The sequence below is a fragment of the Ochotona princeps genome, chromosome 18 (genome assembly GCF_030435755.1).
Source record: "Ochotona princeps isolate mOchPri1 chromosome 18, mOchPri1.hap1, whole genome shotgun sequence".
Taxonomy (NCBI): domain Eukaryota; kingdom Metazoa; phylum Chordata; class Mammalia; order Lagomorpha; family Ochotonidae; genus Ochotona; species Ochotona princeps.
Genome location: NC_080849.1, coordinates 47,095,092 through 47,119,049, shown reverse-complemented (window position 1 = coordinate 47,119,049; position 23,958 = coordinate 47,095,092). Strand labels below are relative to the sequence as shown.

Below are 23,958 nucleotides of genomic sequence, written 5' to 3'. Positions count from 1 at the left end.
GAGAGCCCCGAGAGCTGAGAGCCCAGAGCCCAGAGCCCAGAGCCCAGAGCCCAGAGCCCAGAGCCCAGAGCCCAGAGCTGGGAGAGCATGAGCCAGGGGAGCAGGCAGCTGGCAGAGAGAGGAGGGAAGGGAGCATGCCTTTATAGCATAGGGGCGGGGACTGGGAGTACAGGGTTGGGGGATTGGTAGTTACAGCCCTGGGGGGGGGGGGGGTGGCGGCAGGGATATAGCGGTAAAGGGATGGTGGACAGGGCTGTCAGGGAACAAAAGCAGGCGTGGAACTAAAGGGCTAAACTGAAACTGAAGCCTAAGGGGACTGAAAGCCTAAGCGAAACTAAAACTAAAACTTACAGGAGCTGAAGCCTAAAGGAAACAACGAATTAAAGTGGAGGTGGGTCTAAAATGGTTGAGGCGGGAGGGGGGACGGAGGGGGGAGAAGAGGGTGTCGCATCAGTCTTCAGAGCTGATGTGTGAGTCACTCCTCCCAGGGAGGAAGTGCTGTCAGAACTACAGAACTCCAACAGGAACAGGAGCAGGAAGGCAGGCTCCTGGGAGAGCTGCGGTCTTAACGTCTTGGGTAGAATGGGAAGGGCAGAAAGAACAGCCCACTTAGTTGCAGTCTCTTCCTTTCTGCTTTCCTCCTGTGCCCTGCAGAGGCCAAACCCAGCTGGGGAGCAGAGAAGAGCAAAAGGTCTGTGGATGAGCCCCCAGTGCACCGCGCAGGAGAGGAGTAGCAATCAGACTGGAAGCAAGGGGAACTGCTTAATGAAGAGGCTCTAACTCGGCAATGCATTATTTCCTGCGGTTCAAGGAAACGCCCTTACAACTGAGAGCCGGACTTGGCGTCTTACATGAACAAAGACCGCAAGGGTGTTTATCCTTGCGGGTAAGACCCTGTCCCCTCCCCGGTTCAACTCCTGGAAGGCAGAGGTGAGGAAGCAAATAATTGGGCTCCTGGCCTTGAGGAAAACCTGGAGTGAGTTCCTGGCTCCTGCTTTAGGTCCCCCTGCTCGTCATGGATATTTGGGCTGTAACCCACTGGATCAAGGTGTGTGATTCCCCCACCCACATACCCTAGCTCTCAATCTCTGTTAAAAGAGAGAGAGGGAGAGAGACTTTTAAAAGACTGCAATGAAGAAATGAAAATCAAAGACCTTCCTGAACCAAAGGATGCTATTGAGTGACCTGAGTCACAGAGGAAACTTAAATGGGGGGCGGGGGGGGGTTGGAGGGTTGGGAAGCGGGGAAGGAGAAAATCCCAGAGACTATGGAACTGTATCATGGAATAATAAAATAAATTTTAAAAATTTTTAAATATTAAAAAAAAAGACTGCAACAAGTCCATGTTTCCCTAGGTAGTCTTTAGGAAGAAAAGAAGCTGGGGATTGATAAGTAGGTGGACTTTCACAGACCAACAAACGACAGGCTGGACGCCTGAGGCAAAGGCACACAGACGCCCAGGGAAGCCATTTTGAAAGGCCAGCTCAGGAAGTGACCTCTGCTGAATCACGTGGAAAACAGGAGACGGGCAGCTGGGATGGCGCAGTCAAGGCACTTGGGGGTCACTCATCAGGGAGCCCCTGCCTGAAATCCTCCAACCCTTGTAAAGATTTTACATATCACTGGTAGATCTGCAATGTGTGAAGACAAAAATCAGACCCAAGGAAAATAAGAAATCGTGTGTATCTTATATATTTACAATACACATATGTATATATCATGCACCTGTATAAGTAAAATATACATGCTACGTGATACACATGTACGTATCATGCACAGAATATATATCATGAAGATAGAAAGCACACATAACACAGCAATGTAAATAATATACATGTATGTAACATACCCAAAAAGTCAATCCTCGGTATTCATAAGGGATTATTCCAGAACCCTCTGGCTACCAAAAACCACGATGCCCAAGTCCTTTCCAAAGGGTTGTTTGCAGCTTGCACATACCCTAGCTTAAACTCTCTCTAGTTTGCCAATATTACCTACTGCAATCTAAATGCTACATGAACGGTTGTTAAATGGCACTGTTTAGAGAATAATGACGACAAGTCCGCACATGCTTAGTACAGATACAATTTTTAAAATGGGGCAGAGTCTGTTAAGATGCAAGCTGTTGCTTGGGCATGCCATAGGGGAGCCAGTTCAATCCAACTCCCTGCTAATGTGTCTGGAAAAGCAGGAGAAAATGGTCCAAGCCTTGGGCCCTTGAATCCATGTGGAAAAACCCAGAAGAAGCTCCTAGCTCCTGGCTTCAACCTGGACACTGCAGTCATTTGAGGAGTGAACCAGTGGGTGGAAGATTTATCTCTCTGTTTCTCTGCCTTTCAAATAAATAAAATAAACATTTAAAAAATATACTTGAAATCCAAGTTTGGATGAATGCACAGATAGACAAGCAGCTTATATGGATATATACATCCAAGAATGCATCACTAGTACGTGAAGGCTATTAGACAAACTTTAGAAAATAGATCAGCAGCTTCACATCTGGCCTTTCAACATGTCAGGAACAGTGAGCATTTTCACCCTTGCAACTCACAGTTCATTGTTGCCTCCCTACTTCTAAAGAAGGTGCTGGGTCCTCCTTAGTAACAGCAGTAAGCCCAGCAGTCCCAAGGGACCAGGGCAACAAAGAATGACCAGAATCACAAAAGAGGGAGAAAGACACTTGACCGTGACTGGTGAATCACAGCTGGGAGCTGGAGGCAGGACGATAGCAGGGCATGCGAGTGGCTGTGTTCTCTTGTTACCACCTCCTCCAGCAACCAACCCTTTACCAAAAGATAGGGGGTGGCCAGGTCACCATTTGCCCCAGATATTACCTCAGGAGAGAGAGAGAGAGAGAGAGAGAAACCAAGAAAACAAAAATAGCAAACAAAGATACCAGATTCTTGGCTGTAGTCCAAATGAGAGTCAAAGACGGTTTTGAAAACAGATACGAACTGGCAAAACAAGTTCCTTTGCCATCCCGCTCCAAACTCCACAGAAGAGAAAAACTGGGAGAGGAAAATGATGGTCACCACTAATCAGAAGGCCTGCAGGAGTTCCAGCCCCCCAACAAAGCCACCATGTTAGGGTGACCATCGGGGTCCTCATGGGCAATGTGGGTGGACACTTGCTTCCTCCTTCCGCTCCTCCAGTTAGGGGAAGCAGCTCCCAGGCACAGCTATGTCACGGCGGGAGGGGGCGGAGAGAGATGGCAGATAGGCCCGTGCCTGCTGGCGGTCAACAGTCCCGTGCGTGGAGGACACAGAGAGATTCTCCGAGTCGGTCACACACTCGTAGCTGGGGTCAGGGAGTGGGTGGCAGGAGCCGCCAAGTGGACAGTCCCTGCCAGAAACCAGCAGACGCCTAAGCTGAGCTCCTAATGGGGAAGTGGGAGAGAGCCAAGACAGGGCCCACAGAACCACGTGCCCATGCCAGGAGCTTTGCATGCAATCCCTGTGCGTCAGGACTCCAGGAAGTCAGGTGAGGACTGAGTCAGGAGCCCTCCACCCTGCCTGCTCTAGGGAGGCGACAGGAGGAGGAGGAGGGAAACGAAGGACGGAGACTGCATACTCCCGAATTTCACCCAGAAGCAACTTGGACAGCACAAAATTGGATTAACTGACTGGCTGTGGCTTTGACTACATTAAACTTTCCTGCTGTCAGAAACGAGGGGTCAGGGTTTAGGACATAAATTTTACCAGCAGAAATGAGAAACTCACATTTTATGGCTGTGACATTCATGTACATCACAAAACTGGCTGATTTTTTTTTCCTCCCCCTTCATTGCTTAAGCGTTATATATGATGATTTGTCTGAGGCCAAATTCTGTCTGCAAGCAGCACTGATGGTGTAGCCTCGGCCCAGTGGACTGATGTTGGCCATTCATCTGGTCTTGATGTTAACCTTATCTGAGCAGTCTACTCAGTCCAGCCCTTACAGAACACATGGCAGCCCTACCTGGCAGCACCTGGGTCTTACCAAGGTCACCAGTCCTGCCTTTCCTGCTCAGAAAGCACCAGGGCCTGCTCTCTTCCACAGCCTCAGATTTCCCCTGAAGTCTGCCGACCCATCCAGTCCAAAGGAATCTCTCAGATGTGAGCTTAGGGCTCTCAGTTTCAATGTCAGTAACATTTTTCTTTCTTTTTGATTTAGAAAGAGGCACACAGGCCAAAGTAATTTTGAAGCAATAAAGATTTGTCAGAGGCCACCCAAGTCTTGACAAATGGATCTCACCACTGCCTAACATGTCATTCCTCATGAGGAGGAAGATGGTTAATATGCTATACAGGAATGGGCAGACAACTGTGGCCTACTAGAACCAGGGCAGACAGTGTTCCTATAAAGACCACTGACGAGGTCCTGGAAGTTAACACACTGAAACTTTCACTAAAGAATGCGATGAAAGCAACACGGGAAACCTGGAAATACAAACAGTGTCCCTATTTAGCTTACAGAAACAATAAAGCCTCTGGTCATCTTGTTCCATCCAAGAAAATTGAAAAAAAATACAATTCCGAAACTGTCCATTTTGCCAGCACCATTATTTTATTTTCTATCATGCAAATTCCATAACCCTAATCAGCAAACCAAGGATATCACTGCTTAATTTGCAGAACTTCAACATCTATCTAAAACTGCAATTTGGGGAAATTGTCAAACAATCTGATATAAGATTGCTTTTTATTATTATTATTATTTGATGGGCAGAAAGACAGAGAGCTCCCATTTACTGAGTCGCTTCCTAAACGTCTTCCATGTCTAAGGCAAGGCCAAACAAAATGGGGGAGCTGAGGAACTCAATCTAGATCTCCCACGTGGGAGACGGAAATCCAGTGATTTGAGTCATCACTGTTGCTCCCCAGGGTCTACCTTACCAAGAAGCTGGAAACAGGCTCCAGCACCAGGAACTGAACACGGGCCTCTAACCAGTGTCTTCACCCCAAACGAAATGCTTAGTGCTCACGCTTGCTTTTCTGTGAGGTATACTATACACCTTTCAAGAATACATGGACCCAAGCTGAATTTACTATTTATGGTGGCCTGCAAGAATCCAGGCTCTTCTGTTGCTTAGTTCTATGATATAGATAGTCAAGGAAATACTTTCACAACACTCAAGCAAACCTTCTTTGTGATCTGAACTGGAGAACAAAGGAAAAGAACATACCAGAATATCTGCAGATCACTTCAGATGGTCTGACCCCTGCTAAAGCGGCAGAGTTAGGCCAGCTTCTGCTTACAGATGTCAAGTGGTGAATCTGTAAGAGGAAGGGAGGAATACCCTGAAAAAGTATAGTCTTCCAAAGTCCATTTCAATGAACTGCTAAAGAGCCCAATACCCCAGATCTCAGACAATTTATTATTCACAGTGCCACCCAGCTAGGAACTATACTATATGCAGAAAAGTTGGACTAAAAATATTTCCAGTGAGCACAGCACCCTACAGAGGTATTGCTGAGTAAATACAAAAAATTGACCTGACTCCCAGCTGTGTTAATGCTCAATAATTATACTTAACACTTTCTAGTACTGCATATTAACTAAAATACCTGTTGAGTATCTGCAACAATTTCATAAAAAAAAATCCTGCAAATACAGGTTCTATTATAAATGCAAATTAAATATTTTTTTTTTTTTTTCAGAAAACAAAAAGTAAACCAAGGTCTGAATACAAACTGCTTGATAAGACAAGCTGGGATTCAAACTCAGGCAGTCAGACTCTTTTTTTTTTTTAAAGATTTGTTTATTTTTATTGAAAAGTGAGATATACAAAGAGGAGGAGAGACAGAGAGGAAGGTCTTCTGTTCCATGGTTCATTCCCCACGTGACCGCAAAGGTTGGGGCCGCCGATCCGAAGCCAGGAGCCAGGAGCTTCTTCTGGGTCTCCCACATACGTGCAGGGTCCCAAGGCTTTGGGCCGTGCTCAACTGCTTTCCCAGGCCACAAGCAGGGAGCTGGATGGGAAGTGAAGTCGCCAGGATTAGAACCAGCATCCATATGAGATCCTGGTGCATGCAAGGCGAGGACTTTAGCCGCTAGGCTACCGCACAGGACCAGGCAGTCAGACTCTTTCCTGGGACTGGCACTGTGTCACAGCCAGCTGTGCTGCTATCTATAATGCTGGAATGTCGTATAAGCATCCATTTGAGTCCAGGCTGCTCCACTTCTGATCTAGCTCCCTGTTGATGGGAAAGTTCTCCCAGTCCCTGGCATCGCATCATTATCCACCTTGCCATTCTTAGTCCTCCCTCTTCTGTGTACACCGCAGTGGAGAAACGTACAAATCCAGGGAATCTCCCTCAACCATCGCTCTCAAATACATCCTTCTCTATTCTGTTGTATGCCCAAGGGCCGCATCCACCGTAGATCCAGGCCTCGTGTACCTCCTCACTGATCTCTAATCTCTAGTCCCCTCCCATTATGATGTCCTTGACAGATCATGGCAAGAGTTATGGTTTTCTAAACCACTTTAAGTATTAACAATCGTTTGTTGAGTCCTCTCTAATCATCTGGAGGACATGCCAAACATGTCAGCTTTTCTCAAACTTTCTTAACTTCCTGCCCTTATTTTTCCAAGACCATCTTACCAATCACACATGCTCAAAATTCATCCAGAATGACCTAATCATGAAGCTGTTAAACATGAGCCAATGAGGACAGCAATTAAGAAAGATGGTTTTGCAGGTGAGTGCATGTGCCAGCATACCCTACAGAATACCACTTTGAAACCCAATCTTCTCTTGTCTCACAGATGAGGTAATGCAAGGGTGCCATGGGAAAGCATATGATAATATGAACTAAAAATGACAATGTGTTGGTTGCTAGAATCCTCCTTCTCACTGGATGTTTTTAATACAGATAAAAATTTCCAAAGAATAAACACTTTGCAGAAATATATTAACATTTGCGAATTATTGGCCTGAACACTCTTGAGCTCTGATTCTTAAAAAATGTAAAACTGCTTTCTACGGTTCATCACTTGAAACCCATCATGTCCCAATCCGCCCTCCTTCTCACTGTAATTACTCCCATAACTGCTGATTGCTAATGCGTTCCAATCTCCTATTAGTCTGTCAAGCTTCCGAGGCTGATTGTCAAGGAAGACAACTGAAATAGTTTTGTGACAATTAAGAACTAACCCGTTTAAGTTCTTATCATGCCCACTTTTCTGCACCACTGTCTTAGTAATTAAATGAGTACAGAACTTCCTTGTAATATCCCTCTATTATTTTAATAACTATGTTTTATGTCTCTAAGTAAGCTTTTGAGTGCACAAATCTTACCTTGTCCTTCGTGCCTTTTCTATACTACCCAACCCAACACAAAATTTTTGGTAAATCTTCAGTAAATACTCAGGTTAGTGCCAGGGGTAGGACAAAGGCTGCTCGTCCCAAATAAATACCAAAGGTTAAATGCACAGGTTTCCAAGGCTCCTTGACAGCGATGTTTTTCTCAGATAAACAGAGAGGAGAGCAGAGAGGAAGATCCTCCAGTTGTTGATTCATCCCTCAAAAGGTCACAACAGCTGGAGCTGAGCCTATCTGAAGCCAGGAACCTCTTCTAGGCCTCTCATGTAGATGCGGGGTCCCAAGGCTTTGGGCCATCCTTGACTGCTTTCCCAGGGCACAAGCAAGGAGCTGGATGGGAAGTGTGGCTGTCAGGACACAAACTGGTATCCATGCAAGGCAAGGACTTTAGCCATTAGGCTACCACACCAAGTCCACAAGTAATATTTTCAAAAATTATTTTTGACCTATGATTGATTAAATCCATGGGCATAGAACTGGTGGATACAAAGAACAGACTATAATTATTAATACTTCAGGTACAGGGAAAGACACATTTGTCCCTAAATCTGTAGGTTGGGAAGAGCTTCTGAAATTTTCTCAAAGAGGCACTATGAGGATGGGAAGATCTACTAGATTTTAAAACGTCAAGTATTTACTTTTCTCAGATCATTTTCCTAACTTGTCTAATAGACAATTTTGGATAATAACCCATCAGAGAAGTAATACACAATTGGAAAGACTTGTGGACTGAAACTAACAAGACAATTAATCATGAGTATGAAGAAGCGTATTTGGGGGATGATCACTTCTGGCATGCACAGAGTTCATGTGAAAAAGAACAAGGAACTGTGGCCAACAGCGGTTGTTTCACTGGTAAAACAAATGGGATCCTAAGTGGCACAGAAGCCTAGAAGCATATCCTACAGAAAAGGGGAGATACTGGTCTTAGGTCTAGCAGACCTGGAATCCAGCTCTGGGAAATGATTGTGAGAAAGAGTGCGGACAGGACTGAGTCAGGCAGGATAGTTTCAGTGAAACTTACCAAGAAGCCATTCCACATGGGCAAACACCGATTGCACTGCAGAAAGTGAGACGGCTCTGGGGAAGCATGATCCTATTCTTCAACTATCTCAAGAATTACCTTGGGGGAGAACAAGTGGTGTACACTCACGTAACAAAAACAAAACCAACGGGAGGATAAAATCACCAAGGAATCAGCTCCTAGGAAAGGCAAATTCTCTCAGCTATGACAAAAGAAGGGGTGTGTTACTGAGGTCAGGGAAACAATGTGTGATCCAATGGGACATCCAGGCTGGATAAGGAGACCAAAGCTGTCCCTGCTGAGTCTGCAACTGAATAAATATTACAGCGAAGCTATTGGCACCATGGTCTTCAGCAATCTGCCGAAGAGGCAGCAGTGCAGAGTGGGGAAGGAGAGGGTGTGCAATTTGAGCTAGATAATTTGACAGAAGAATCTGTTTACAAATCCAAAGTAGTCAAGCAACAGCCAAAAAGCCTAATCTTCGGCAGACAGAGTTGTAAGCAGACGACTGAAAGTGCTCAGTGAGTCCATTTAGAGCTTAAGAGTGTGTTACATTTGACTGCAATGCACTCCTCAAAGCTGATCCCTTTCCCTTGTTTTCCAACAACAGTACCTCCTAACACATGGATATACTTGCTCATAAATACACACATACACACACAAGATTTACACTGTAGTAGAAAAGGAGTATATTTAAAAAGTGAAGTAAAAATGGATTAAAATGGACATAAGAAGGCCATTAATGAAAAGAAACAGCCTTTCATTATCACTTAAAGATGCATAGCTACTTCTACCATAACTGTAAGTTTTCTACTACTTTTAGACTGAACAATGCAGATTAGTTTTATCATCCACTGAGCATTGTGAAGGAGAAAGTACCCAGGTCCCTGAAACCATCACCTTTGAGTCTTTTCCCTACACAGCTGTGTAGCTTGGTCAAGACGCTTAACCTCATGTGACTTGACTTCCTTGTCTCAAAGTTGTGGATAAACACTTTTACATGCAAGTTTTTATTTTGCTTTGTTTGGCGGACATTAATGAAACTATATTTGTAACATGCATGGACCCTGAGGGGTACACACCTGTAACAATGTTGCATTTATGTAAACTGTCTTAAAATGGCTGCTGTTCCTTGTAGTGCAGAAAGTGATTTTCTGTTTCTCTCTCAACCAGTATCTATTTATACGAGAGGGAAAGAATGAGAAGCAGAGCAAGAGAGAGCTCTTAACCATTAATGATTCACTCACAAATTCCTGCAATGACTGGGGCTGGGCTGGAGCCAAAGTCAGGAGCTGGCAACTCTGTCTACATCTTCCACGTGGGTGGTAGGAACCCAGTTCCTTGAACCATCACAACTGTCTTCCACAGTCTATATCAGCAGAAGCTGGAAATTGAAACCAAGCAACTCTAATTTCGGGATGTGGGAGGATTAAGCAGCACCTTCCCCACTAACCCAACCACCTGCTATCAGACACTGATGATTAATGAACAAAAGTGAGCAGAAGCTCTCAAAACTGACCAATCAGCAACCATATTTACTCGATGGCTTCAACTTTGTTGAATTACAAAGTGTGCTCATATAAAAACTTGTTAAACTGCAGAACAGTCCTGGTTGGATCATGGATGAGGATACAGAGATGATTTAGATTCTCTTTCTCCTTTTATCCCCCAACACCCCAGAAATTTTCTGAGCCAAATATGAAAACTTCTGTATCAAGTCTTCTACGTCAAATATCCTATCTTGCTCCAGCATGTTATGCTTTCATTCTTATTGTTAACACAAAACCTTAAGGTATTCTATGCATGGACGTTTTGATGCCACAGGCACCTCTGGGACTTTGCACTCCACACCATTTCCTAAGAGGTCTTTACTGAATAGTGACTGCTGCTCTCTTTCTAGTGTAAGGATTAGAAGGTAGCTTTGAAAGATTCAAAGTTTTTATTAATAAAGGAAATTCAGGGCCTGGTGCAATGGCTCAGTTGACTAAAATCTTCCTCTTACAAGTGCTGAGATCCTATACAAGCATTGGTTCACATCAGCTCCCTGCTTGTGGCCTGGGAAACCAGAGGAGCATGACCCAGGCCTTGGGACTCTGAATCCTAGGAGACCTGGAAGGAGCTCCTGGCTTCTGATTGGCTCAGCTACAACCACTGCATCCTTTCTGCAAATTTGCATTTCCAATAAAAATAAATGTTTATATGACAAAGGAAATCCATAGATTCACCTAGTTTAAAAGAGAAATTATGGTTTAGAGTATTTGCTTTTTTTTTTTTTTTTTAAGCAGGGACTGGCATTGTGACCTAGCTGGTTAAGCTGCCATCTGTGATAAATGAGCACTTGTTTAAGCACTGGTTGTTCTACTTCCAATTCACCACCCTGCTAACTTGTCAGGGAAAGTAGCAGAAGATAACCCAAGTTTGTGGGCCTCTGTCACTCATGTGAGAGATCCAGAGAGTTATTGGTATAAGAAGTGCCCAGTCCCGATGTTTATGGTCATTTGGGGACTGAACGAGTGGATGAAAGATATCTCTCTCTCTCTCTCTCCCCCTTTCCATTTAGCTCTAGCTTGCTCTCCCTCTCTGTATTGTCTTTCAAACAAATAAAAAGAAGCTGCCAAGGATGGATCAAAGGATAAAGCCCACAACGTTTTACCAACAACACCAGCAGATTCATACCTACTGATAATTCATGGTTGACAAAGCATGAAATGAATTACAGGCTAAAATAAGATTTATTAGTAAAGAACCTTGAAATGTGAACTCATCTGAGAGCCTCCATTTAAATTCTGTTTGCTACAAAGCACCCTGTGTGAAATATTCATAAAGTTGTAGGTGCACAGCACAAAGCCCTCGGGCACTGACTGGTGCTGGGAACTCTGCTGGCACTTGCCAGCCGGAAGACCTGCCACGCATCTCCAGCATTCCTGTCCAAGCGACGGCAGCACTATTGGGGATGAACAGGAACAGGAAGAAACACGAGGCCAAAAATCCCTAGCAGAATCTTTGGGTTCAAGATGTCGTGGCCTGTCATACTCCACTTCAATGCACAAATAACTGAAATGATCTGCCCAGCAGTTGTCTCTTCAAGCAAATCAATGCATCTATTTGGAAAAAGAATTCCAAACAGTGATTTGGGGAAAACACACACTTGTATTCTTGGGAATTCTAAAGTAGGGTGATCTGCAGCTAAACTGGAAATATCCTCTACTGTATCATGTATCTTCCTAAGAGAAAAAAAATTAAATCTTTGAGTGCATTTAATCAAATATATCTGATCAGTAGAGGACTTTTGTGAGTTTTCATACTTGATAGCACAGGCCTGTTTGCTTACTCACCCAGGCTGGTTTGGTCAATCAGCCTCTTAAACCTATCATTCACTTGACACTGAAGTCACCTAACAACAACGACACTGCCCAAACACTCAGTTGTTTTTTCTTTCTCCCCTGAAATACTCCACCAACCTCTCTGTCACTAAGAAACAATCCCCTTCTTCTGAAGCTCTCCTTCAGTGTAGATAAGTAGGGGTGTGATTGTTTGGTGACCTATCCAGGTGTTGTACTGCCTTGGGAGGGCTGAACAGCCGCCACACTCGGTGTCTCCCAGCGCAGGAAGGAAGCGCTGCTCAGGGCCTTCACTGAGCGTACACCATACACCTTGTTTCAACTGTTTTCACCCTCTACTTTTGGAAAATATCAGCAAGATTGACTGAAAACACCAGCTGTAAACAGGCATGCGTGCATTCAGCTCCACTGGAAGCCACGGGGGGCCTTCCACTAAGTCATTTCCTTTCAGCTCATCCCATACGCTCTTCTGCAATTTCTTTCCCTAAAATTGTGGCCCCCCATCTTACTTCATAGGACTGTCATGGGAAAATCTTTTCCCGTGAAAGATTTTCCTTGCTTAGAGAGGTTAAGTGTTGTTCTGGTTTCTAATTTTTCCCTATCCCCACCACCTTTGCATTTATAATCATAAAAATAAGATCTTTTGTTTATATTTTCAAGTCTAAACATCACTCGTTTTACTTGCCTTAGACTAGGACAGCTGCTACTCATTTAATCTTTGCTTTGGAGTTTAACCAAGGCTTCACAATATTTGTAGAAGATGGGCCTATACACCATGGGACCTCACAGGAGAAGGGAACTGAGATTATTTTATGAACCACAGGGACCATCAGGAAGAAATGGCACCATGTGGAAACAATTTCTAGATAGAACAAAAATTCGTGGTCAATGAAAAGATTTAAATGAAATCACTTAGTAATACTCAAAATACGTGGGGATTATTATTTCTTCAGTTGAGCACATCCACATAACAGCACATTCTTTGCATGATGCTAGAAACCTGTCATGAACTTTGATTTCCACACCTTCTGACATACGATACAGACAAGCCATGTCACTGACGAAGGTCTCTATACCACACTCTAACCCAAAAGAGAAACTCACCAGAATCAAAGGAGCCCCAACATTCAATGAAAATAACAAGTAAAACAATTTAAAGACAATAAACTATAAACACAGCTTTGTAAATAGAAAAAATCCATACGCCCTAAAACACATGCTCCAAATCTAATTTAAATAAAATCAAATTCAAATCAACAGCCACAGAACCTCCCTTGCCATATCTCCTTCCTCCTTAAGACAGCACAAAGAATAGGAACAAGAATAAAAATGACAAGTAAGGAGCCAATGGCAAGAAGGCTGCATGGATGACAGTGCCTAAAAAGCAAACATGTGAAGAGGTTTCTCAGGGCATGGACAAGCAGCCTTGTGCGTCAGAGGTCCACGTCCCACAGTGGAGAGCCTCAGCTCAGTTTTCAGCTCACTCCTGAGTACAGCTTCCTGCCAATGCAGACCCTGGACGGCAATGATGATCTTTCACACAGCTGGGTTCATGCCACGTACGTGGCAGATGCAGATCATATTCTCAGCCAAACCTTACCCTGTTTGGGCATTTGCAGAAGAAGCCTGCAGATGACAGCTCTGTCTGTCACACACTCTTTCTCCTGCTCTCAAAGAAAGAAGAAAAGCAAACTCAACCAGAAAGATGACTAGATATTATAGAAGCTTCTCTGGGAAGAGTATGCATTTGTGTTTCTCAAAGTATAGCCACTGTTGGCTACTGATGGAAAAATTAGATCATTTGGCTTCCAGCACACACCTACACGCTAGGCCCAGGTGCAAACTAACCTTGAAGAAGTTACACAGGGCAGGAGCAAGCAGAGGCCAGAAAAAGAAAAAGTATCAGTGGAAAATGACAAATGCAGGTCCCCCAGGTCCCTAGGGGAGAACTCTTCCTGCGTGCGCAGACCAAGAATAAGGATTTCCTGTCCACTTACCTGTGTTCTGTAGGACAGGGTCACCAGCAGCCACTCGGGCTGGCACCTTTTGTTCCCAGCACTGAAAACAAGAGGACAGGTTTGGTAGCCTGACGAAGAGTAATGCATTATTTTCAGTACAGAGAGGAACACTTTGCTTAAGCAATAGTCTACCTCAAGAAATGTTTCTAAAGTTAGATGATTATCTAGAAAGTTTGGTTTAGATTGTCGAAAGGCTCTGGCACAAAAACAAGCACTGGAATCGAAAGAGACCTAAGCCATTCATTTTCAGGCAACTATGAACATTTCATTTTGACTATCTTCTCAGAATAGCAATCGAACTTACCAACTTTACTGACATATCTGAGCTTTTGAAACTCAGTCATACCATAACAAAAAGGTTAAAAAATTACAAATCACCAGCACTTAACATGATGGGCCTACAAACTACTAAGAAAACCATAACCCTCCCTTTATACAGTCACGTAACAATGGATTAAAAATTAAAAAGCTCTAGATTTAGCATGTTTCTCTTCCCTTTTTAAATCAGAGAAAAGTGCCAACCTGCAGGAAGAAGTCTGTAGCCCAAGTTACTGATTTCAGCAGCACTTGGAATCTTACCTTCTGGGAGATTAGAAGTCACAGTGCTGATATTCTTAAGGGAGAAGGCAAAATCTTGGTGCCAGGGTGTCCTCATGGCCCAGAGGCAGGGAGGCTGGCACCCACACCCACTGAGCGCTGCCTCAGCCTCTGAAGGGACAGCACTGCCACTGGCAGCCTCTAGCACAACTCAACCACGAACAAAGGGCAATGGAGTCTCTTGTTTAAGTGGAGAATGAATTCCCCGCACACAGCAGCTATTTAAAGAGGTGGTGCCTGCCGGACCACTGCTGCCTCCCGGCCTTCCTGTTTGTGTCTCAGCTCGAACTTCCATCCATTTCCTTAGGAAGACTGCAAAGTGTAATCAGCTACGCCAAGACAGATTCATGAAAATTCATGCAGGACATGTGTGAAAGCAATTTCCCCCTCCTCCCCTTCTACTCTCTCTCCACCAAACAAATGCCAGGTTTTATCAAAAGTACTTACAAGTCAAAACCAAATAGCTGTCATAATTTGGTGAGATTTACCTACTAACCTGACCGTTAATTTGAAATGTACCAAGGAAAGAATCTGTGGGTAGTTCATCCAATATACAAGGGTATTATGAAAAGTGGACAGAGCATGAAATTAAATCAAACCACTGGTAAGACTGTTATACTATTATAGCTTGAATGATCTGTGATTTTTTTAAAATTTATTTTTAAAACAGAAGATAAGTTTATTTTGGTGCCAAACTTTTGAAATCTATATGAGCAAGAGATTTTCAAAAAGCTTACAGAAAAGTGCATTATGACACTCATCTTTTAATTTCATTTCCACTAACTTTTGGAAATACCCTTGTTCTGATCTTTCAGGCAATATTGCAGAGAAATACCATGTAATTGTTGGCCAAGAGTAAAGGGCTAGCTTTGGGACCTTGAGAAATCCAAGTAACTGTTTCCCCCTCATCCCCTGAATAAGTGGACATAAATGATTACATAATACTCATAATTGACACAGCTATTGGAGAACAGCATGTTAACTGTAAAAGATGCCATTCTTGGACATAAAATCAGATCATGCTATCATTAAATTCTGGTATCCTATTCCAAGTTGTTGTTACATTAATGACTACCTATGAGTAGTAGAATAAAAAGGCCTGGCATATCTTCTATAAAAAATTATTTTATCTATGCCTGACTTCCCAAGTAGCACTACCATTGCAGAAGCAGTCAGAAGCCACATTTGCTATGCTGATATAATTTCAAGTGCATTTAGTTGGCACCAAAAATTAATGGCAAACATTTATATGCAATGACTAATTGTTAAACGAATAAATTGACAGATACAGTTTCTTAGAAAAACCAGCACAACGCTCTCTATACATAAGGTAACCCTGGAACAAATACTGATTGGGACTTGTTAATGAATACAACTTTTCTAACACAGGAACATCCTAGGTAATATGCAATCGAATAAAATGCTCGGGCAAGTCAGAGTCCTTGTAAGCAGTTTTACTAAAGACAATGTCCCACTGGATTGCTCTGTTCAAATACGAACTTCGTGGAGCATGAATACTTGATCTGAATTCATTCAGTGAGAAAGAATTGAGCCTCGCTTGGATTCTACCTAAAGCTTTCCTTCAACCTGCTTTTGTTAAAAATAAAATAAAGTAAAAATGAGCTTCCTTTTCATTACCCTGCTTGGCAGCAGTGAAACTCGATTTGTTTAAAAGAATTACATAGACAGGGTAGGATAAAGACATGTGGTCCCTTGTGGTCCTTACCACCCTAGTATAACCTAACAGCATGCTGGGAGACAGGATCTCCTGAAGGATCTGAAACAATATATTTAAGCTGGACCTTCCCAGTAGTGCCTGAATCCTGTTCAGGTCTAGAGGAATATACATCATTTCCTTGATGATATTCAATAATCTAATCTGTGGAAGAAAGAAAGTGACTCATGAATATGTGCCCTTCTTATAAAATTAGCAAAAGAGAAAAAATCCTCTAAAGACTACATGAGGGACCGGCGTTTAGCACCGGGATAAGACACCGGTGGAACACCTGCATTCCACATCAGATTTTCTGGGTTCGAGTCTTGGCTCGACTTCCCTTACGGCTATCTGTTAATGTATAACTTGAGAGGCAGCAGGCAATGGCTATAGTCTTTGGATTTCTGACACCCATGTGGGAAACCCAGATGGAGTTCCTGGTTCCAAGCTTTGACTTGGCTCAGGCCCAGCTGCTGAAGATGCATAAGCCAATGGATGGGGCTCTGTTTCTCTACTTCTCAAATACATGACTAAAATATTCTAAGAAAGAAAATGTGAGATGACGGCCTTATTCCTGGGACAGGAACCTGCACATCCCCCTTTTCTTTTATCCTGTCTCTTGGCTGCTACATTTTGGATCAATCAAAAAATGTCGTACTACAATCTTTTTGAAAGAGCTGTATAATGGTCAGTAAGGAATGAAAGCTGCTCTCTCTGCAGCCACTTTAGATTGAAAATACAGAGGAGAATTTCTTAAAGACCGAACCTTATTGCTCTAAAGATTTTGGCCAGGAAAGAAGAACTCTGGAGAACAGAGAACAAGGTCGGAAAGAGAATGGATTGCCTTTCCTGAACATCTTCAGTATACATATACGTTATGATTCATGTTATCCAGATAACATTTCACATTGTACATTATTCTCTTTATGTTTATCTGAATTCAAGGACAACGTTGCTCCCATATCCTTCCTTCCTACCTCCCCTCTCACTGAAGCACTAGTGTCATTTTCTAATTGGATAATTAAGGATTCTACAGAAGTTCTCAGAGATTTGTAACAGCTTCCAGCAGGCAAGCTTTCTCACCTTACATTTAGCCCCTGGCATAACAAATACCAGCTCACAGAGCTTGTGAGTTCAACTACACAGACTTCTCAAATGTGGCTTAAATGACTCCCAGAACATGCACATTTGACCCAGGAGAGGAAAATGAATTGTGGAAACCACCACCCTGTTGTCAAGTTCTTTTCTTTATCTAATGTAAGCAGAAATCTTTGAAGTACCCAGAGGCTCTGCCATCCCAGGGGGATGTTCATGGAAAGCCAGCTATTGACTGAAGAAGAGCTTGAATGCTCCCTTGTGATAGACCGAACCAAGACAATCCTCTATACTGTGTTTAGCAAATAAAAAGGTAATTTCAAATTATCGATGACAGGGTCTTCTTGTGCTGTTTCTATCATTACTTGAGTCTATGCATCTTATTTCTTTTTTTTTTTAAGATTTATTCATTTTTATTGGAAAGCCGGATATACAGAGAGGAGGAGAGACAGAGAGGAAGATCTTCCGTCTGATGATTCACTCCCCAAGTGAGCGCAACGGGTTGGTGCACGCCGATCTGAAGCCGGCAACCAGGAACCTCCTCCGGGTCTCCCACGCGGGTGCAGGGTCCCAAAGCACTGGGCCGTCCTCCACTGCTTTCCCAGGCCACAAGCAGGGAGCTGGATGGGAAGTGGAGCTGCCGGGATTAGAACCGGTGCCCATATGGGATCCTGGGGCGTTCAAGGCGAGGACTTTAGCCGCTAGGCCACGCCGCCAGGCCCTATGCATCTTATTTCTATAAACATTCATCTTACAGTTACTAATTACCGTGTATTGCTTAACATGTCAATAAGCACTTGCTACAAAAAAAACTTAAAAAAAATACGTATCTTGGGCCAACCCATTAGTCCTAGAGCTAACACATCTGTGTTGCACATCAGAATGTCTGGGATCCATTCGCAGCTCTGGCTCATGATTCCAGCTCCTTTCTATTGCAGATCCCAGAAGGCCAAAGTGAGGGCTTCAAGAACTGGACTCATTGCATCCAAGTGCAAGACCTTGACTGAGCTTCTGGCTCCAAAGGAAGAAAAGGAAGGAAGAAGAGAGAGAGAGAGAGAGAAACCAGAGAGGAAGGAAGGAGAAAAACCTATCATCATGAGTACAAGGATCAAATATCACAGGGACACATTATCCCTAAATCTGTAACCATTGCATATGTACACGACAGAATCAATAGAATGTTTCTTCCTTGTTGCCATCTCTTATTTTACAGAAGGATAGCTGATTTTTATCAGCTGATGGCAATAACTGTGACGTGCCAGATATAAACTAACCAAAACAATGACATCAACATTTTGAGTTTAAAAAAAAACAAACAAAACCATTTTGAATTTTAGGGCCATTTATTGCAATAGGGAGGCTTGCAGTTGGCAAGGGCTCTGCCAGAAGCTGTACAGCCACAAGAGGTAAGTTTGATGTTCCCACCCAAAATCAGTTAAGAAAAAAAAATTGCACTTTGGCACAGAGGCAATCTATAGTAAAGAGAAGCATGTTCTAATATTAAGAATGGAGAGCGTGAAATGAGAAAGGCATAGGTCCAAATCCTGGATCCGTGGCTTCTAAGAAGTGGGAACTTGGGTAAATGTCTTAATTTCTCCAAGCCTCATTTTCCTTCTGGGCAAAACAGAAGGATACCTCAAAAAGTTCTTAGAAATAAAATTTTTAAATGTGTTCAATTAGTTCAAACAACATTGGAAATGCACATGTAGTTTCCTCATCATATGCATCTTCCATGAAGTTTTTGAAGACTCCTCATGAAACTCATATTAGTGTGTGGCATGAGGATCACAGTGGAAATCAAATGAGTTCATGGATGCAGCCCTTAAACAGAATTCTGATGTTTCGATGCTTTCAATAAACAAGACTGATGAAAATATTAAAGAAATATTTATAGTACCAAGGGCACTAAAGAGAGAAAGAAAATTCGCATCCATGAGTGAAATCAGATAATCTGAGCTTTCACAGTCAAGAAAAACTTTGCTTCCTTGCAACAATCTGGAGGGATATGTTGTGCTTGATTTAAAGCCTTTATATTTGATTGCTTCTCAGCCTTCTATGATCAAGTGTAGATCCTTTATATCCGGAAGATGACTTGAAGGAGTCACTCTCTGACTCCCGTTTGTCATATCCTCTACCTTTTTGGGAAACTCAACCACAGACCTACAGCTAATCTCAACTTTTACCTCTCCCGGGCACAGTAAATAGCACTGAAGTCTCTTCTCTTTCCATCCACAAAGTCATGCTTCTCTTTCAACATCAAAGGTATCAAAAGCTACCGTAATGTATAGGTGAGACACCAGAATACTCATGAAAACCAAAATTGTTTCTGGCCCAGACAGATTAACTGGGTTGGATGAGCCTACTCGCCAAAAATAATCAGAAACTTGTACTTACACATATTATGCCAAAGAAGTGCCAGATGTGAACAGAGAGATGGAAAATAGCTGACTCTTCTAGTTCTCCCAGCTGTCTCCCCAGATGCACAGTGCATGCAGACAGTGCACGGAGAGGAAACCCAACAAGAGTTCAATGGACACAGAACAGGGCTCAGCGAGGTTCAGACACACGGAATTTGCTAGAAAAACAGAAGTCAGGGTGGAACTATGTGGTAAAGTAGTTTAAGAAATCCATATGGGACCTCTTGGAGTTTGTTGCTGAATATTAGGTTGCCTGTGTGCAGGGTCATGGAGCTGGGCAAAAGCAAACAAGGATCCATAGTTAAACAATTCCTGTAGATCCCAAAGGGCCAGGAGACATTTGAGTTGCAAGCAGTCAGAACAGAAAGTCTTTGTAGAGATAGGGGGCACATTTTAGTAAATCCATTTTTAAAGTATAAGATACTCCAGTCCTATTCTAATAAAACTTAAACATAAAGGTGACAAGGACATGCATGTGGTACAGTGGTTACGACATCACTCGAGATGCCCACATCCTACACGCAGGTGCCTGGGTGCAAGTCTCAGCTCCCCTCCAGTCCCAGCTTTCTGCTGGTGCATGCCCTGGAAGGCAGCAGTGATGCCTCAAGCAAGGTTCTCTGCCGCCCACAAGGGAAACAACTGAGATCTGGGTTTGTGGCTTTAACCTGGCCCAGCCTTGCTTCTGCGGCCCTTTGGGGAGTGACTCAGCAGGTGGAAGATCTCTGTCTCTCTGCCTTTCAAATAAGAATGAATGTAAAGAGTTTTGTTTTTTTTTTTAATTTTAATTAAAGGCAGAAAAATCTGACAGTGATAGGTAAAAACAAGTCAGGCATTCAATTTGAAATTACTATATATGCCAAGATGACAACGAGACATAAACAGATTTAGAAATGACAGTGTAACCTGCACCTAATCACCTTGAACAGATGTCACAATTAGGCTCAATTACCCAAGAGTTTGAAAAATAAAGATATAAAGAGAGAAATGAGAGATTAAAAACATTTACATTTTTTGGAAGTAAAAAAAAAAATCTCACTATCTACACTATGTGTTCTTCTCAGCATGTTAATTTTATGCTGAACAAGAAACTAACAGATTTGAATACAAAACAGTATAAAAATAGCAAACTGAAACACGTAGAGGGAAAAAAGAGCCAGTGACCAGAGCACCAGCGACCCGTTGGGAAATCTCAAGGTTCTAAAAAACAAGAAGGCCTCAAGAAGATTTTTGGGAAAACGGATTTGAAAGGTGAGTTTATTTTGATGTAAGATTTCTGAGAAGAAGGCATGGATTTTTCATAATACACGTTTCCCATGAACTTTCTGAAGACTCCCCTCATTTCAGTTACTGGAGTCTTGGGACAGATCTTGGAAAGAGAAAACCAATTTAAAGAAATTGTGGCTGATCATTTTCCAAATGTGTCCAAAGCTCTCAATCACAGATCCAAGCAACTCAAAGAACTTCAAGAAAAATAACAGAATGAAAACCACAGGCAAACATATCAGGATGCACTTGCTGAAAAACAAAGATAAAGAGAAAATACTGAAAGCAGCAAAAGAGGAAAAACAGATATACTATACACAGAAAAATGGTGATAAGAATGAATACGAGCTTCTGGTTTAAAACAACCCAAGCCAACAGCAGAAGAAAGTCATCTATATACGGGTGGATGAGAAAAATAGCCTAGAATTCCATAACCAGAGACATTATCCTTCAAGAAGGAAAACCAGATAAACTTTTTAAGATAAACAAAACACCAACAATTCATGTCCAGTCAAATCACACTGCAAGAACTGTTAGAGCAAGCTTTTGAAACAGAAAGCAAGTAATACCAGCTGGAAACTTAGACCTGCAAAAGAGAACAAAGTGTATGGGAAATTGTGAAAAACTGGGTATGTACAAAATAAACTATTTCCTTGTGTTCTTGCTTCTATAAGATAAAACTGTTTGAAACACAAGTAACAACAGTGTGCTCTAGAGTCTGTGACAGAGGCAAACAAGTAAAATGTGTGACGACAACAAAAAGGACATTAAGGAAAAAACTGCATATGAACTCCTGGGATTCTTACATTATATATGACATGACATAATATCATCTGAAGGTAAACTGTGATAAGGTGAAAAGACAATTTGCAAACTCTGAAGCAAACACAAAAAATAATGAACAAAGATGTAGCAGGCACTTCGTAGTGTTCGTGCAGTGGCTTTGGATATCTGCATCCCATCCAGTGACCTGGGTTCCATCCCTGGCTCTGAGCTGCTGTGAGCATCTGGGTAGTGACCCAGTGAATGATACATTCTCTCTCTCTTGCCCTCTCTTTCTTCCTAATTTTCCCCTTCCCTCCATGTGTGTGCATCTCAAATAAATCAAATGATTATTTAAAATAATGAACAAATAGTGATAGTACCAACATACAAATATCCCCCTAATTCTCAAGAAATATGAGAGATACAAAATATACAGCAGATAGCAGAATAACCCTAAGAACACATGCTATTCACCAGAAAAACCTTTTCACTATGAAAAGACAAATACAGTAAGAGGCACAGGCCAGCATTAACCACAAGAAAGCTGAATGGCTGGGTAAATTCAGACACAACCCACTTCTGAATCACTTTGGGTCCTGCCTGGTACAGATGTCAAGATGGACTCAGAGCACATTTTGTGGAGGACACAGCACTGACAGGTCAGGTAAGTAGGAGGAGAGGATTCGGCACAGAGAAGACTTCAAGTGTGAGTAAAGAAGTGACATTGGTGAACTGAGATGGAGAGAAATACAGCTTAGGAAAGAGCTTCACACAGGAGTGCAGGTCCCCAAGGGTCTCAGCCAGGCTGTGGGGGTGTCGCACCACAGACTGCCCAGTGGAGGAGGCTGCCCTGGGCAGCAAGGGCCCAGCTCTGGTGCGCACTGTGCTCCATCAGGGACTGGCAGGGCTGCAGGGAGAACACTACAGAACAACTGGGCCAATGCCAAGTGTGGCACCAGGGACAACAGGCCAAGGACAGCTCTCACTGAAAAGGAAGCCTGAGCAGCACAACCACACAGCTGCAGAGGCCTCGGCACAAGGCTATGCCCAAGGACAGAGGGACTACTCTGCATGGCAAAATGCTCAATCCAGCTATGGAACCGAACCAGTCAAAGTGTGCATGCAGGGAACCACGGGGTTCAAAACACACGTTTCAGAGGAGAACTGTCAGAATGACAGGGAGACACGGACAAATGCACAGCTGTAGTGGGAGATGTCCTTTCAGCGATAGGCTAAGAACACAGAACACCATGATGATATCAGAAAACTTCAACAAGGAATGTAAATGACCCCCATCCAAAAGAACAACATATACATTATTTTTAGGTTCACAGGGAACATCACCAAAATGAACCACATGCCAGGTCCTAGAACAAGTCTCAATACATTGTAAAGAACTTCACTCATGCAAAGTTTGTTCTATGAACTCAATAGCACTGAACCAGAACTTGGTAACAGAAAGGCATTCAGAAGTTTCCCAAATAGCATAAATTAAATGACATATTTTAAAATAACCCGGATGGCAAGTAAGCAATCCTGAGGAATTAGAGAATGTTTCTGATTGAATAAGGAGGAAAATTACAACCTGTTAACATTCAAGAGGCATTTAAAATCATCCTTAGAAGGCATTTCACAGAAATAAATGGTAATATTAAAACAACACATTTGTAAAAATTCAAAGATTTAAGATTCAATCTTAGTAAAGATAGTAAAAGAAAAGTTAAATCTGAAGCAAACAGACGCAAAGAACATATATCAGGGCCTGGCGCAATAGCGTAGCGGTTAAAGTCCTCGCCTTGAACGCACCGGGATCCCACATGGGTGCCGGTTCTAATGGTGGCAGCCCTGCTTCCCATCCAGCTCCCTGCTTGTGGCCTGGGAAAGCAGTCGAGGACGGCCCAAAGCCTTGGGACCCTGCACCTGCGTGGGAGACCCGGAAGAAGCTCCTGGCTTCAGATTGACTCAGCTCTGGCCATTGCGGCCGCCTGGGGATTGAACCATCGGATGGAAGACCTTCCTTTCTGTCTCTTCTCCAATAAAAATAAATAAATCTTAAAAAAAAAAAGAACATATATCATTGGAAAGACTAAACAATTGAACAATGGAGAAAGGAAACTTAAAAAGTCAGATTTTGAGATGAATAAAATCAATATATTCATAAATAAATTTGATCAAGATGAAAGACAAAATGCAGCATCAGAAGGTCAAAAAAAAAAGATTGTCCCTAGAAATCCTATTGACAGCAAATAAATACTAGAAGATTATCAACGACTTTATGCCAAGAAATTCAATAGTTTATAGAAAATGAATAACATTCCTGAAATATGAACTATCAGACATGACAAAGCAAAGGAATCTACCCATGTTTATTAAAGAAATTGAATTCTTAACTCAAAACCTTCCAACAAAGAAAACCCCTA

General features: G+C 42.7%; 1 protein-coding gene across 4 annotated transcripts in view; it reads right to left on the bottom strand.

The window, feature by feature from the left end:
• ARHGAP28 (Rho GTPase activating protein 28) overlaps positions 1–23,958 on the bottom strand; it is a 178,796-nt gene that overhangs the window by 105,932 nt on the left and 48,906 nt on the right. Inside the window, exons 1-2 of one of the 4 annotated variants that reach the window (XM_058677034.1) lie at positions 14,267–14,461; positions 13,667–13,727 (exon numbers count right to left, since the gene is read on the bottom strand). The exons of 2 other annotated variants lie outside the window; for them this stretch is intronic. The gene's annotated coding sequence lies outside the window, so the exon portion shown is untranslated. Of the gene's footprint in view, positions 1–5,164; positions 5,256–13,666; positions 13,728–14,266; positions 14,462–23,958 lie in introns of those variants that run through there. One more of the 4 variants, XM_058677033.1, reaches the window with a different exon arrangement.